At 42.5% G+C, this 17,047-nt stretch overlaps 1 protein-coding gene across 2 annotated transcripts in view; it reads left to right on the top strand.

Annotated features, from left to right (window-relative positions):
• The first annotated feature begins 1,286 nt into the window (after nt 1-1,286).
• Lnx1 (ligand of numb-protein X 1) overlaps nt 1,287-17,047 on the top strand; it is a 166,082-nt gene continuing 150,321 nt past the window's right edge. For both annotated transcript variants that reach the window (XM_048784475.1, XM_048784474.1), the window contains exon 1: nt 1,287-1,542. The gene's annotated coding sequence lies outside the window, so the exon portion shown is untranslated. The remainder of the gene's footprint in view (nt 1,543-17,047) is intronic.

Below are 17,047 nucleotides of genomic sequence, written 5' to 3'. Positions count from 1 at the left end.
CGGCACAGGAGAGCTAATTGCTCACAATTGGAAATACAGACGAGGACAATAAAGAAAACAAGTCAAAGTTGGCCCTTAGGACTGAGAACACATGTGCAGGCTTCTCCTTGGCAAGCTGAAGTTTCCAGGTGGGACTTACTTTAATCCATTCCGTGGATTATTGATTAAAAGAATCTTGTCACAATTAGATTCCTAAAGTCAAAAGGACAAACTAGCCATCAGGCCATGGCAGAAACACACACAGAGGCCAAGGGATCTGCAGCGTCCACGTGTGGAATTCAGAATTGTGGTGGAGACCCAGCAGTCAGCAGCAGCAGCTGTGATTAGAGAGGCCAGTGGGTACCTGGGTGACACGGGTCCTACTTCCATGACGGAAAAGAATTCCTTTGCCAGGGCTAACAGTTTTTCAAGCACAATTTTTGGCGAATCACTGGAACTGTCAGCCACCAGAAGTGCTTAAGCCAACCACTAGGAAAAGCAAGATTTGGAAAAGCACAAAACTTCCAGAAATGCCATGTGTAAATGTTCAACTAGCTGGGTCACTTTGCAAGTGACTTCACCCCTCCCACCCTCAGTTTCTTCATCTATATGATGGGGGTGATCATTCTAAGATGGCATTGGGAAGTAAATGAAATAATACAGATAATTAGCACAGGACCTGGAAAACAGTAAAATGTCTAATAACTGTTAGCCAAGACGTTACTGCTGCTGAGGGTGATGTTGTCAAAGAGGGAGCAGAAGAAACCCTTATATAAACAATAATTCTATATCTTAGACAAAGCCTTAGCCATAAATATGTTAGTTTTTTTCTTTCTTTTTGTTTACAAACATTGGCCAATGTTCAGTTATGACAACACTGCCTTATGGAAAACCTTTGAAAGTTTTGGCAAGGTGTGAGGAAAAAGTCAGAATTGCTTGGTTTGTCTGATACAATTTTCAGTGCACACTTCTTTGCATATTCAAAAATATAAGAATGCCCAGGATTCTGGGGCCCGTGGGTCAGCAGCTCCTGCTTATTTAGAAACTGGTCCCGCTAAAAAAATGTCCCTGGCCTAATGATAGCCTGAAGGTACAGTGACCCTGTGTTTATTTCCTTGTTGATTTCCCTTCCCTGGCTGCAAACTCATTTTCCCATTGCTTGCAGGAAAACAACATCCAGGGGTGCGGTAAGCCTGACTTGGCAGCCCAAAGGTGAACAAACCATCCTGGCTTTTGGCAAGAGAAAGAGGAAGTTCAAGGGAGCCTCTGTCCATCCAAACCAGCCCAGATTTGTCATTGATGCTAACAAGTGCCATTCTGTGGTGTGCTCTCCTTGGAGGATGCCCACAGGTTGCTCTCAGGATTGGGGATCTGCTCCCCACGTCTTCATTAGTGCAGGGGATGTATTGAATGAACTCTGAGGAGGGGGATTTTCATGCCTATTCAGAAGGTGGGACTCAGGAGAGAGATGGGAATTTTCCTGATCTGCTGCTGAGCCAGAGAAATAGCTCCCAGGTGGATTGTCCCAGAGGCCTCACACCACTGAAAAACTACCCAGCAAAGGTAAGAGGGCCTGGTTCCCCCACCAGGTGGAATCTCAGGCAATTTCAGAGTACTTTGCCCCTGCCCAGGCTCCTACCCTGGCTCTATCCGACACACATGCACACCACCCCCAAGTTGGGGAGGAACACCTAGTAGGGACCTTCCTCAAAACACTAGGAAGTCCTCCAGATGATAGCGCTTTTTAGGTCAATTTTTTTTTTCCTTACTGATTTCATGGAAATCTTCTCCTTTGCTTTTTTTTTTTTTTTTTTAAAAGGAAACTAACCTGCAAAACAGATCAGTAAAAATGTATGCAATCCCAGTAAGGCTAATTGTATTTATATAACATTATTCTTCATTAGTTTTTAAAACATATTCACAGGCACATTTTGTTTCATTTCTGCAGGACTAGATTTTCTTGTTGCAAGAAGAGACACCGTTCCAACACTGGGTCCTATGTCACAGTGAAAGCTCTATGCCCAAGGAATGCCAAAGAGGTGGTGGGGGCTCTTCAAAGCTTGGCCTTAGCACAGAGAGGAGAGTAGAATGAGAGAGAGCATTTCAGATCAGCACATGTCCTCAGGGAGGAGTCTGTGGGGTGAACATTGACAGCAAGACCATGAGCATGTGTGTGGCTGCAAAGGAGAGGCTGGGAACACAGATAAGAGGAGCCCTGCCTTCTGTTTGATGAAAACATGTGAGGTAGTGTGCAACGAGCTGTGTGCAGCATGATATGAATGTTTGGGGATGGAGGGGGCTTGGGGGGCTCACTAAGTGTGTGAGAGCTGGGCTGGAGGCTTTGGTGACCTGTGGTGGGGAGGTGGGAAATTTCACAGCAGAGGCAGTATGTTGAGGGAGGTGGCATAGAACAGCAAGAAGAGCTACACAGATTTGATTTCAAATCCTATCTTTGTTTTCTCTTCACATACATATTCATTTCCATAGTGATCTACAGGTATTGAAAACCATAAATGCATTCTGGGTCCTTCCAAGTCCAATACAACAGCACAGAGTTCATTCTGTTTTCTCCTTTTCCATGTTATATAAATACAATTAATCTTACTGGGATTGCATACATTTTTACAATCTTTGCAAGTTAGTTTCCTTTTTTTTTTTTAAACCAAAGGAGAAGATTTCCATGAAAACTCCCTTCTTTAACATTTATTGGAACCAGACTCCAATTATATATATATTTGATTATATTATAAATTTATAATATATCACAATACATTATATATTATTTTATATAATTTAAGATATATTCATATATTTAATCATTTAATTGCTTAATATTTTTGCTCATTTGTTTATGCCCTGGATCCCAAAAACCTACAGCTGGCACAAGCCCCGTCCTCATCCCCACACAGATGCCCTCCTTCCCTGCTTAGGCTCTGACGCCTGGTCTGGGCCTCTATATCCCTCCACCACTCCTGCGTGGTGCCTACCTTGCTTGACCCTACATAATGACCTTAAGGACTGTGGTCCATCCTCTGTATTAGATGGCTCCTAATTTATGATTGTTTGACTTACAATTTCGCAACCCTAGGATGGTGTGGAAGTGATATGTTTTCAGCAGAAACCGTACTTTGCAGTACTCATACAACCATTCTGCTTCTCACTTTCAGTACCATATTCAATAATATTTAACATGTTATTATAAAATGGGCTTTGTGAGAGACGATGTCCTGACTTTAGGCTAATGTAAGTGCTCCAAGCACATTTGAGGTGAGCTAGGCCAAGCTAGGATGTTCAGTAGGTCAGGCGTATCAGGTGCATTTTCAATTTATAATATTATCCACTTACAATGGATTAGTCAGGATGTAACCCCGAGAAGGATCTGCATTATGTCATTCCTATCTTTGAGCTTTGAGGGGCAGAGCTGTCTTTCCAGGTATATAGGGCACGTGTTCCTGGCCCCAGGCCTGGAGAGGTGAGCTCACACCCTTTATCCCATCCCGTTCAGTACTGCTCTCATTTACAAGGACGCGGGCTGCTCAGGGTCTGCTTAGGGTAGCAACAACATTTTCAGGGAACAAATTATTCTCTGCGATCACTGCTCCTATTTCTATTCTGCCAAGATCTTGCCCAGGCTCTCCCTTGCTCAACAACAGGTACTAATGAAGCAATGAAGCACTAGTACCAGGTGTTTGTTTTCTCTACATTGAGACACAGAGTTTTTTTGTTTTTGGTTTTTTGTACCAGGGATTGAACCCAGAGGCACTTAACCACTGAGCCACATCACCAGTTCCCCCCTACTTTTTTTTTTTTGTATTTTATTTAGATACAGGGTCTTGCCAAGTTGCTTAGGCCCTTGCTAAGCTGCCGAGGCTGGCTTTGAACTCATGATCATGCCTCAGCCCCCTAAGCCACTAGAATTACAAGCGCACACCACCGCACCCAGCTAGACACAGAGATTTAAAACTAGGGTTTCCATTCTTAAGGGACACTCCATCTACTAGGCAGTAGACAAGCAGTCAGTGACAATTCCACATGGCCAAAGGCAATGAGAGCTGTCTTACTGAGGAAGGGCACCTAACCCAAATGCAGGGGGAGAAACGAGATGCTCAAGGGGAATCCTGGATGGGTCAGGATCAACAGGGAAGGAGGGCCAGAGGGAGGCAAAGGGAGTGGTGTGAAGGGCAAAAGGGAGAAATGGGTGGTAAATTCCAGCAGCTAACTAGTGTGACTAGTGCCAGGGCCAGAGGCAAGGGCAGGGGCTGGACAGACAAGTTGGTCCAGGTAGACCATGCACACCAGGTCAAAGGCTGCATTGTAGACCCGAGCTCTCCGGGTCCAACCTGGTTCTGCAACTTATTACTAGCTTTTCGATCTTAGGCAAATTAATGTGCCTCAGTTTTCTTCACTGGAAAATTGGAGGCTGTAACCGTGATGACTCATGGGACTTACCTGATTAAATAAGTTCTTCTACATAGTACACACAGAATGCACAGCATATGAAGCATATGATCAATATTAGATATTAATATGATTTTCCAACAGGTGGATCAAAATGGGTTAGGGCACTGGCAATGCAGGAGCATTAAAAAATAATTTTAAAAAACCCAGATTATTTAAAAGAAAGAAATTTTTAAAAAATAGATTTGAGTATTTCAAAAGAAACTGTGAAATCATTGTCTTCTGAAAAATCAGAAAATTTTGGACTTATTTTATGACTTCTTGGTTTTCTTTGATACGTTTTGGGGAGTGGGGCATCATAACCTTTTCATTGTTTTGGCCTTGAATGGTCCTAGTGTTGCCCTGCATGCTCAGGAGACCTCTCGTCTATTGGTTTCCCATTGTTAGGGGTGGCCTTTGTGTGCACTCAGTGGGTTCTGGGCCAACAGTAATGGTCATGATCTTCCTGACAACCCAATAACAACCACCAAGGCTACCCCAAAGCTTAAAGCAGAATTATTGCTAAGTCAATTCTGCATCATGAGTGTATCTGTGGGAAGGGCAAGGAGCCTTATAATTCTTGAAACTTTTCTGAAAGTCTATTTGCAGTAGGCCATGGTGGTCTTTTAGCATGGCCTTTTAGCCCTGCTATTAGAGCTGTGTGGTGGTCTTCTCTTCCCTACAATCCGTATCCCTGAGAACCAGGGGAGCCAAAAGAGGAAGAGGAAAATGCCAATGATATATCAAAATTAAAAACATCTGTGCCCCTAAAGACACAATCAACAGAGTGAAAAGGTGACCCAGAGTGGGAGAAAATGTTTACAAATCATATATCTGATAAGAGATCAATATCCAGAATATAAAGGACTCCTACAATTCAACACCAACAACAATTTAGAAATGGGCAAAAGACTTGAACAGGCATTTCTCCAAAGAAGATATACAAATGAGCAAGACCCCCATGAAAGGATGCTCAGCACCACTAATCATTATGAAAACTCCAATCAAAACCACAGAGAAATGCCAACTCACACTCACAGGATAATTTTTGTTAAAAAGAAAGAAACAAATGTTGTCAAGGATGTGGAGAAATTAGAACCTCTGTGCACACTTGGTGGGAATGTACATTGGTGCAGCTATTGTGGAAAACAACAGGACAGTTCATCAAAAAACTAAAAGCAGAATTGTCATATGACACAGCAATCCCACTTCTTGGTATATAACTCAAAGATTAGAAAGTGGGAACCTCAAACCAATGATTGTATATCTATGTTCATAGTAACATTATTCACATTAGCTTAAAGGTGAAAGGAAAGGTATCCACTGACAGATGAATGGATAAACAAAATGTAATATATACATACAATGGGATGCTATTTCACCTTAAAAGAGAAGGAATCTCTACACCATATACAACTAGAGAATTGAAATGTTGTGCTCCGTTTTTGTACGATAATTGAAATGAATTCTGCTGTCATATACAACTAAGTAGAATAAATTAAAAATAAATACATTTTTTTTAAAAAAAAAAGGGAAATTCTGACACTTGGCATAAGTTGGATGAAATTTGAGGACATTATGTTAAGCGAAATAAAGCCAATTACAAAAGGACAAATGTTATATGATTCCTGTTGCATGAGGCATCTAGAGTAGTCAGATTCATAGAGATAGAATATGGTTAAGAGCCGTGTGTTGGGGGAATGGGGAATTATTATTTAATGGTAACAGAGTTTCTGTTTTGCAAACTGGAAAGAGTTCTAGAAACAGTGGTGATGGTTGTACAACAATGTGAATGTACTTAACTACTGACTGCACACTTATAAAAATTATTAAGATGGCAAATTTCATGTTATGTGTATTTTACCATAATTTAAAAATGGTAATGAGTTGGATTGGTGTTTTTTGGTTGTAGTTTGTTTGTTTGTTTATTAAAAAGGTGGATCAATGATTTAGGGGAAGATGATTAGGAGAACTGTAGGAGGAAAAAGAGTCCTAGTATTTATAAACTTCCCATATCTCAGTATTTCCTAGAATATTTCATAGGTGGAGACCTATGTTATAATACTTAAATTTTATTTTAAGGCTCTTCTTTTGGGGGAAAAATTATATATATAAAGTCTTGGTCAGAACTTGGTCGTGCTTCCTTTAAAGATTATCTAAGACACTTTGTGTTAAATCACAAAGACCAGACAACTCCACCAATTAACTATAAGGAGATTGCCTCCAAATACCTAAGGCGGCATCCTATTGAAGGTACAGAAATGAAGATACATTATGCAACAGGCTTATTTTTTAGTGTAGGTGTGAAGCACATAAGTGTGCTACTGAAATATTTCGGGCTGTAGTTCTTGATGGATGTCAGGTGGTATATGAGAGGATTTTAAGAAACCCACACCCTGATAACCCAGTTCTACATAAAAATTTGTAGAAATAGACCAGCATGAGGCTGAAACTGAATGTGAGGGCACAGCCATGGCAGGTAAAGCATCTGCCTAAACTCTGGTCCAAGAAGAAGAAAGGAGATGGAGCCAGGATCCTTTCCTCCTCCAGGTAAGTTACCTGGCCAGGAGTCCAGCCTGGGCTACCAGAGCCTTCCTGCCTCATATAGCTTCCTGCACCTCTTTTATTCTTGTTGGTGTATTATAATAATACAAAATAATGGGATACCTTCTGATATACACATATAACCTAATTTGGTCCATTTCATTTCCAGTACCTCCCCTTTCCCTCCTCTCCTCCCATCCCCATTCCCTTTGATGGGCATCTAGGCTGGTTCCATAACTTGGCTATGGGGGATTGGGCTGCTATCAACATGGGTATACATATATTGCTATAGTATTCTCTCAGGTAAATATCAAGGAGTGGTACAGCTGGGTCATATGGTGTTTCCATTCCTAGTCTTTTGAGCTTTCTCCACCTCTAAACACACACGTTCACTTCATCTCCACGTGAGGCATCTTAATTGATTCATGCTAAATTAGAACAATAATGAAACAACAAGTGAAAAAAAATGAATAGTGAGTGATGGAGCTTTGTAAAGCCTAAACCAGATGTGTGTTTTCATTTGTTTATATTCCACTTCATTCTACAAAGGGACTGAGGCAACAACTGCAGGACAGAAAGGAGAACTGAGGCCACACAATTAGCATGGCCCATTTCTGGCCAGCACAGAGTTTTAATTTTTTAATTCTAATATCCACTAACATCTAAAAAAAAATTAGGAAATTTCATATAAAAATCTAAATTTTGAATTCTTTTAAAACAAGAAAATCCAGCCCTACTGTCCCTACATTCATTCACTTATTCATGCACTCAGCAAAGAGATTGGGTGACAATTCTGTGCAAGGCACTATTCTAGGTATGGGGGTATAGCAGAGGTGAAATAGACAGCAACCAAGTAGATAGATAATGAGAAAAATAAAGGGAATTATAAATGCCATGAATAACTTAGGGCTAAGGGGTAGAGGTTGAAAATAGGGTAGGGGACAACATTATTTTAGTAAAATGTGAGGGAAGACCTCTCCCAGATTGCCAGTCCCCACTATGCCCAGTACCCCCACCCACTTCAATTATTCAACTGCCCAGCAGTTGGGGGAATTTGAGTCTGGGAGTTCTGCAATAAAATATGGCAAATATATATAAAAAAGAGTTTGAATTAGGATAAGGGCAAATTAAAGAGATTGTTGATAAGGCCAGAAAAAATAAGAACCCAGCAGAGATGACATAAGAGTCTTCTCAATCGATATAGTTGGGCATTGGATTCAACTGAGCTTCCTGTCAACGAGAGCAAAAGGAAGATATGTGCAGCGGAAGTTATGGGCAGTGATGTCACCCATAAAGCCACCCCTTTCCAGGTATAAAGCTCTTCTCTCCTAAACTGAGAATAGGAATTGGCTGCATCAGACTTTACAAAGGGAACTGAGTAAAAGAGTGATCAATACCTTCATTGACACACGCATATGTCCCATCACTTCAATCACTCTTCCAAAACCCCTTTATTGGGACACTAAAATAAGCATTAGAGAAGGAAAGTGGCAGTCTTTCTCTCCAGTGTCCACAGATAAGAGATGAGGAGGGCACATCCCACCTAATTAAACCTGGTGGGCAGTCATTGAGAAGCCAAGATAATGCAGAGCAAACCGCTAGCTCCTGCTATGTCAATTCACAGTTCATGGAGCATTAGAAGAATGGACAGAGTGCCTGTCACTCAAACATCTTCCTTCCATAAATCTTTTCTTTTCTTTTCTTTCTTTTTTTTTTTTTTTTTTGGTAATGGGATTGACCTCAGGGGCACTTAACCACTGAGTCACATCCTCAGGCCTTTTTATATTTTACTTTGAGAAATTAAAAGGGTCTTTCTAAGTTACTTAGGGCCTCACTAAATTGCTAAGACTAGGTTTGAACTTGCTATCCTCCTGCCTCAGCCTCCTGAGCTGCTAGAATTATAGGCGTTCACCACCGTGCCCTGTTCCATGGTTAGATAGGGACAAAGTAAAGGTTCTTGGTGGCACGCCTTAGTGCCAGCCTATTACCAAAAAGCAATTTCTGTGGCCCTTGACCTTTTGATTTAAGTAAGGAAAACCTCCTTTGTTTTCTGGAATAGCCCTGAGGAGAAATGCCAATGACCCACGTAAAGGAAGGAAATTACTAAATCTATTCATTCACTTGCTGCATGAGAGGACTCTGTCACACGCCTGGGCTGGTGACCAAAGGCCAGGAAATCTCAACTGCCTTCTAGAATGTTCCTGGGTAGCTCTCCCATGGCTCCAGTCTCCTAAGCCTCCACAGAATTGCTAAAGAAGCCTCTCCCCTGGATTCCTACTGTGTTCTGGCCATCATATCTCTCCAGGTGCAGAGCAAATCTGCACTTTCAAATGTGCTCCTGTCCCAAGAGAAAACACATACGCCAAAGACAGTGAAGCCATTTTTTTTTTTTTTTTTTTTTTTTTGCCCTTATTTTTTGGCCTGGGTGCTGCCTTGACCTGGGTTATCTTTTTGCTCTCTGGAGATTCTGTGAGCTCACTCCCCTCCTGATTGGCAACAATCCGCAGGTATCTGAGGGCCTGGATGGCAGGTAGGTATTATTTCTCTTTCTCTCTTAAAAACTGAGGACAGCATTTTGACTGTGCTGCTTATAATCCCTTCCCAGACTTCCTCCACCCCCTTGCCACACCTCTTTGTCACTCTGGTTAAATATGCCCTTTGAGCCAACCTCACAGAACTGGTTCTCTGGGTTTGTAACAACGACCTCCCAGAATACCCAGGCGGAGCTCCCTCTAGCAGGAGCCTCACAGGTCTGTGCTTCTCCATCTGGCAACAGGCCCTTCAGGTATCAAATTAATCGCCCCACCTGAGAGGCTCCTGAGCACCTGACGTGGAATCCCACTAGGTCCTGCAAAGGGGCAGTCATGGTCATCCGAGGATCTGCTGCTAGAGTCACAGATGGTGCCATATTTTCTGACAAACTTCATCCTGTAAATTTCTTATCATGGACTGTAAACTCTTTCATGGGCACTTATCAACACAGTACTTAAATCACTTTCCATTTCTTTCTTTTATCACTAAAATGAAATGCAAAACAATGAGTTCAACTTACCCATCGGGTTTTGTTTTTGAAGGGCAGGGGTCACTGTTACTAAGACTTCCGAGTTCTCTAAACATTTTAGTAGACAAATAAAAATTTGTCACCAACTGGTGCTGAGTGGCTAGGAAACACACCTGGCAGGTGCCTGATGTTCTGTGAGTGCCAGATTCGTGGAATCTTGCTAATTGTTGTGGAGTTCCTACTGTGGGCCGGGCACCCCAAACTCAGCTCGGTTTGGTTTCACGAGTTTCATCCTCAGATTTCTGGAAAGTCCTGTTGTTATTCCCATTTTTCAGATAAAGAAAATGAGGTGCAAAGAGCTTCAGAAAGTTGTCCAAAACAGTGGGCCTGGGTTTGAACCCAGATCTGCTTCACTCTGAAGCTCTTAGGAGGCAGAAGGAGGTGAGGGAAATGGGAGATGGTGTGAGGTCTCAAGCCATTGATTCCTCGGTCCCCTTAGGCTTTGTGACTCTCTATCCCACAGCCCTTGTCTGATTAGTGAACATAGACTCCATCTCATTCTCTGCAACAGTCACACTCTGTCCATTCTGGGTGCCACCTGATTTAGTTTTCCCAGGACAGGCATTTGGAGCTGGGTAATTTTCTGACATGGAGGCTGTCCTGTGTGTTGTAGGATGTTTAGCTACACCCTGGGCCTCTGCCTCCTAGATATAAGTAGCTCCTCCCACATCTGACAACCAAAAATGTCTCCAGACAATGTCACATGGCCTCTGGAGCACAAAATCGCCCACTTGGAGCACCAGCATCCTCCCTGCACACAGAGGCAAAGGGAGATTACAGTTCCTCAGAGGCCATGGTCAAAGTCCCCAGGGGTTGGAGCTTCCTGGGCAGCAGTGGGTAGTCTTTGGTAATTCTTCAAGGAGAATGATCTCTAGACATGGCAGCATTTTGGTCTCAAACTTGACAGAAAAGACTGGGACTCCAACCAGCCTCAAGCAAGCCTCAGGTATCACCAACTTGTAAGTGGATGGAGCAAGAGTCCCCACAGAAGGCTGCAGGGTCAGGATTACCATCTGGACAGGAAATGGGTACCTTCTGGAGATGGTCCTTTCTTCCAGGCCATACCTGTGCATTCATTTGACAACCCCCACCCCCAGCACAAGGGGTTATAATACCCATGCCAGATATGACTTTAGGGGTATAGAGGCTATGTGAGAAGGACTGTGTGGTGCTGGTTTCTCGTGGCCTATCATAAGGTGACAGTGGCAGGCCACCAGGCCATTCATCCCAGGCCCCAGAATAGGTCTCAAATCTAAAATATTGACATAACCTCCAAAGTTATATGCTTGCTGAATTTTAAAAATATGTTCAAAATCATTAATTTGTTCCAAATGAACGTTTAAAATATATCATTTCATATCTCTATTTTGAGATTTCTTTGATTGTTAATCTCTCATGAGCTGTAAAACGTGAAAGTGGCCTGAACCAGTCTTGACTTTGGATGAGCCCCGTTGCATCATGTAAGCAGAGTAAGGCGCATGGGGAATGCACAGGGCTACAAGGCCCTGGGCTCCCAGCTTCTTCCCCACATGCTCTGATCAGTGCTGAAAATTCTATGAGAACAAATTAAAATAAGCCTACCATAGGATCTAACCATTGCACTCCTAAATATTTACTCATGAGAAATAGAAACTTACCCCCGTCCAAAGAGTCGTACCCCAGCAAGTCTCATATTTTCACAGCAGCTTTATTGGTAGTAGCCCCAAACTGGGGACACCCCAAATGCCCATTCATAGGTGATTGAATAACTGTGACTATGCTGTGTCCACACCATGCAATACTACCCCACTGTGAGAAGTGTTGTCCCACACAATATGAGTCTCCAAAGTGTCAAAAAAAGGATGCCCACTGTCTGATTCCACTTATGTAGACTTCTAGAAAATGCCGACGACCTAGAGTTATAGGAGCCAGATCAGTGTTTGCCTGGGGATGTGGTGGAGGGACCAGGAGGACACTTTTGGGGGTGATGGATATGCTCCTTATCTTGATTGTGGTGATAATTTCATGGGTATATATGTATGAAAAAATTCATTAGGACTGTGATATTAAATATGTGCATTAGGATGGAGCCCTGTGTGTTAGGAGCAGGGACAGAGGCATAGTCACTTGGTCCACTTAAGAAATTCCACCATTTCTCTCTCCTTGGATTGAATGAACTTGAGGGTTGTGGCCATCACTCCTCAGCCCTGTCTGGCAATTGTTAAGGAAGTGTGAGGAACTCAGAAACAACATATCCGCTTCTTGGTGGGTGAGAGCCCTGCTATGCTAGGGCTTACTGTTCCTGAAGGGCACCTTTTATCTGCTAACTCTCCTCTTGGGACCAAAAGCAAGAGATCAAAATACACCCGATGGATTTGCATGGCTAAGATCCCTCCCTTCTGGAGAGGGAAGAGGGTGGCCCCCACTCCCCCAAAACAGAGAAGGTGGCCCAGCAACCTGGATCCCCTCCAGCAGCCTCAAGCCAAAAAACCCGTGCAGTATCTCAGTGTTCATTGAAGAAACAGAATCGGTGCTGCCTCCAAAGCCGGGCTCTGCAGGTGCAAGCTCCAATTACAGCAGCCGGGCTTCCAATACCTTTTCATCCCCAACAACAGCCAGGGCTCAGCTCCAGCCAAGGATTGAGGGAGGCCCCGGAAGGAGTGCCGACCAGACTGGGAAAAACAAAGACTGTCCAAGCATAGCTCATGGGAGTCAAACCTGAAACCTGGATCTGCTTTCAAAACTCTTGTGAGAAGGAGCCAGTGCACAATTTGGGGAAAATCAGTTCACTGGACACAAGGAAAGAATCCACCTGCCAAGGTCCTTACCCTCTCTGTAAGATACTGTGTGGCATTTTCTTTTGCACCCCAGCAAGTCTCAGTATTTTTATAACAGCAGTCTTACTGATTGTTTCCACCATTGTCAAGGCTCCCCCTACAGGGATGTATTTCCTAGGGTTATGGTTGCAGTATTTTCCCCTAAATTGACGGTTCTTTATTGTTAATATCACATCAAGGTTTAAAACAAAAGCACCCGGAACTTCCATATTTTAGCAAAGAGGCGTGTGGCTGTTGATGCACTTACCAGTGCTCCATCTTCCACAGAAAGCACCAGGGGCATAGACTGTCTCTCTTACTCCTCTTCCTTCTCACTTTTTCCTATGGTTTTTGCAAAGATTAGGCTAAAAGATTGACTCAAATCTCCAGGCTACTTCTGTAATGGAGTTATCTTGTTCTGCAGCCAAAAAGGCACTGCCGGGGGAGAAAGATGTGCAGCCACCTCCCTGTGACTCTCTGGGCTGCTTTCCCCAAACCTGCTTCATGAGGAGCTGCTTCCTTACCTGTATGACACTCTTGTTTTAACACCTAAATCTCCAAAGAGTTAAAAGTAACAAAAGAAAGTTAAAAATCTATATTTCTACCACCACTATCCTATCAGTCAGGTCTCTGTGTCTCCTTCTAGATCTTGTTATTGAGCCGATTTTCATGTAAGCAGAGTAAGGCATGGGGGTGGGGGGTGGGGGGTCTAGACTTCTAGAAAATTCACATGCTATTCACTTAGCATGTGAATATACATATAACTCCTGATTATTCCTCTGACTTGTCTCCTCCACTGGGTTTTGTGGTCATGATCATGAACCGCTTATAAGATGAAAACAAAAGAAATAGGCCATTTGACACTTTAGCACTTCAATGCAGCCAATTCTGGTTAGGGAGAAATAGGCTGAGTGACTACAAGTCTCTGGTCACCACATTTTCATCAAATGATCAATACATAGCCTTGTCTTAGGTGTGTTTCTGTTTGAAGAAACCTTATCAATACACATGATTGATTCTTTAGCATTGAACGTGTGTCCAAAAAGCACTGTAACTCATGCCTGAAGGAAGGTATCTAATGTAAATATTTGCACCTTAAAACACATGACAACTTTCTTAAAGCTTTGGGACACTAGACACTTCAGCACTACACTGAAGGGCCATTTGAAACAGTGAAATCACAAGTTAAAAGCACAAAAATGAGAAAAATGTGCCAATAAGTAGGCCTCAAAAAGAGCCCTTGTTATAGAACCCTCTGAAAAAAGAAGGCTAAGGTCACCTTGTTGGGCCCCAGCTGAGGATGTGTGATCTGGTAAGTCAAATTTTCACTGCTCTGAGCTTGTCCACAAATGACCACAAAAGCACTTTGAGTATTGATTGATTGGGCATTCATTTTATTGCCTGGCACAGTGATGTACACCTGTAATCTCAGCAACACAGGAGGCTGAGGCAAGAGGATCACTAGTTCAAGGCCAGCTTGGACATCTTAGTGAGGCCATGTCTCACAATTAAAAATAAAAGTGGCTGCAAATGTGGCTCAGTGGTAGAGTACCTCTGGGTTTAATCACTATACCCCCCTCAAAAAAAAAAAAGAATTATTGAATAGGCAAATTTAAAACTATGGAATCTGCAAATAATAAGTATTGATCATACCTGTGTTGTATAAATACAATATATTATGAAGACAGAAGGCAGGTGGTTATTTATACTTCCCTTGGAAAACAGCTTGTCTTGTCTTATTAAAGTCATTACCAGGATGGCTGCCATGTCTCAGTAAAAAAATCTTTTCTTCTAAAGTGTTAGTTTCTGGAATATGTGACGGGAATCTTCTGTTTTGCTCCCAAGATCAGCATCAAAATTGCTAGGTCTGGTTGAGCAGAATCCATCTGGGAAGAAGTCTGTCTGAGTTTGAGTGGTGGTCTAGACCCCATCAGCAGTCCTGACCTTGAACACAACGTAAATGTCCTCATCTGCAAAGGAGAAAGTCTGTATCCCATCAATTCTAAGCCACTCATTATTTCCCATTTGAACCTCTCTGAAATTCTGTGAGGTTTTTGTTTTGCTTTGTTTTGCAACTGGTGATGCATTGTCATTTAAATGGCAGCATTTTGTTTTCTTTCTGGGTGGTACATAAAATAAGAATGCACGGTCCACCCTTTGGTCTCATAGAAGTTATGAAATACAGCACTAGGGATGCTCCCTCAGGATGCTGTGTGGATTTAACAATGCTGCAGCTTCACAGGGCCATGAAAAAGTCAACAACATGCAAAAAGAAATGTACAGGGCAGAGCACTTGCTAACAAAGGAATTATTATTTATGAGTATTTACTTTTGACTGGGAGAGCTCACTCTTTCACTTTCAAGTTTTTTCGGAAAACTTCATAAGGGCTGTGCCCTGACCTCTGCTAATTCAGATTATATGTTTTTCAGGCAAGGCTTGGTACAAACAAATTATTTCAGTGGGTCATAAAATTTTGGTCATTGGAAAGAAGTTCCTAAAGCAATTTGAAAACCAGAACTTAGAAAAAATGCAAAACACAATTTTGGGAGGGTGGGCAGGGCTGTGCTTTCCCCAGGACTATGGCTCAGTGACCATGAGGCTACCCGTGGTTTAGTTCCTGGGATTCTCTTCTTTGTACTACGAGATTCTTTGCCAGTACAAATTGGGTTTCCTCTTGTAGAACTGCCTTCACCTATATCCTGTCCTCGCAGCAGTAAAGGAAAGTGAACAACTGAGGCCATTACCCAGTCCTAATTATTAATGCAGCTCAAGAATCTTCCATCTGTGATCCCCAGATCCTCACCTCGGAGGCTACTGCTGCTTCTTTGGGGTGGAGGGTGGACACCTTGGTTCCATGTAGGAGAAAAAGCTTCCAGTGCCTTCACTCCAAATGTTTCAAGTTCAGGGGAACATGTTTCCTGGTATGTGGTTGTTCGTTCCTTGATGGAAAGAGACAAAATAGATCCAAGACATGTTTTCAGAGTCCAATGTGGACACACGACGGTAGGCTCACCAGGAGTGCAGCACTGAAAGGTGCTGAGAGTCTGCTCAGAGAGGAAAGTATGGAGGTGGCTCTGTCTGCTGTCTGTCCTTGTGTCAAATGGCTCTCCACGTAAGAGGGCAAATGGGAGAGGACAGAAAACCAGAGTTTATCAGGTGCTTCTTGGACATTTTGTGTAATGGTTTCAACACACTTAAGTATGGGTAATATTATTTTTCTGTTTTACAGTTAAATAACCTATACTTAAAGGTGAAATCAACTGCTTAAGGTCACAAGATGAGGAACAAAATCAGCTTAACACTAAATCCTTCTGGCTCAAGTTGTCTTTCCCTTTCTCTCTCTCTCTCTCTCTCTCTCTCTCTCTCTCTCTTTCTTTCTTTCTTTCTTTCTTTCTTTCTTTCCATTTTTCTTTTTTTTCCAGGGCTGGGGATGAAACCCAGGGCCTCACATAAAACAGGCAATTAGATTCCACTTTGGGGCAACACCCCCAAGCCCCCAATTTGTATTCTAAGGGACAGGAAGGTCTAACTAGAGTCTCAAATGCCATCATAATTCCTTTGCCATCATTTATTTCTCCCATGATCTTCTCTGAGGGACATTTCTAAACCTGGCTGCTGTGGTCATGTTGTGTCCTAACCACAGGGACATGCATAGGCAGCTGTAAGCTAATATGTTAGAGACAATCAAGCTTTGTTTTCCCTGAAGCCTGTCGAGGATGCTGTATCCCTTCAGCCACAACACTCCTCCTCCTTAGAAATATAAAAAGAAAGAAAGATAAAGTAATAGATGTGCGGCCTCTGTGAGATTCCTCTTTGATTTCCACTCTGAATAGCAGGCGTTGTCCTCGGAGGTTATTGCTTTTAGAGTGCTGGCCAGTAAATATTAGTATCTCCTTTACGTAAATGATACTAGTTGACGGACCTAAGGTCACACCAGGAATTAGTGATGCAGCCAAAAGTGGAATCTAATACTCCTAGTCCCCCAACATGGGCCACATCAGACCACACTGCTGTTTTATGCACATTCACATAAATATTTACAGCTTTCTATATCTTCCCAGCTTCAGTTAGGACAAGAAGTACTCCTAGATATATATGTGCATATAAAACAGATGTGAGAAAATGTAAACTTGACTTACGTAGACACAGTCTCCTTGATATGAAAAGTAGTAGGCTAAACCCTGAGATACCCAAAGACGAATACTTGGCCATTTTTAATCTCTTGGATGT

Source organism: Marmota marmota, unplaced genomic scaffold, assembly GCF_001458135.2.
Source record: "Marmota marmota marmota unplaced genomic scaffold, marMar, whole genome shotgun sequence".
Taxonomy (NCBI): domain Eukaryota; kingdom Metazoa; phylum Chordata; class Mammalia; order Rodentia; family Sciuridae; genus Marmota; species Marmota marmota.
This window is presented reverse-complemented; position numbering and strand designations above follow the sequence as displayed.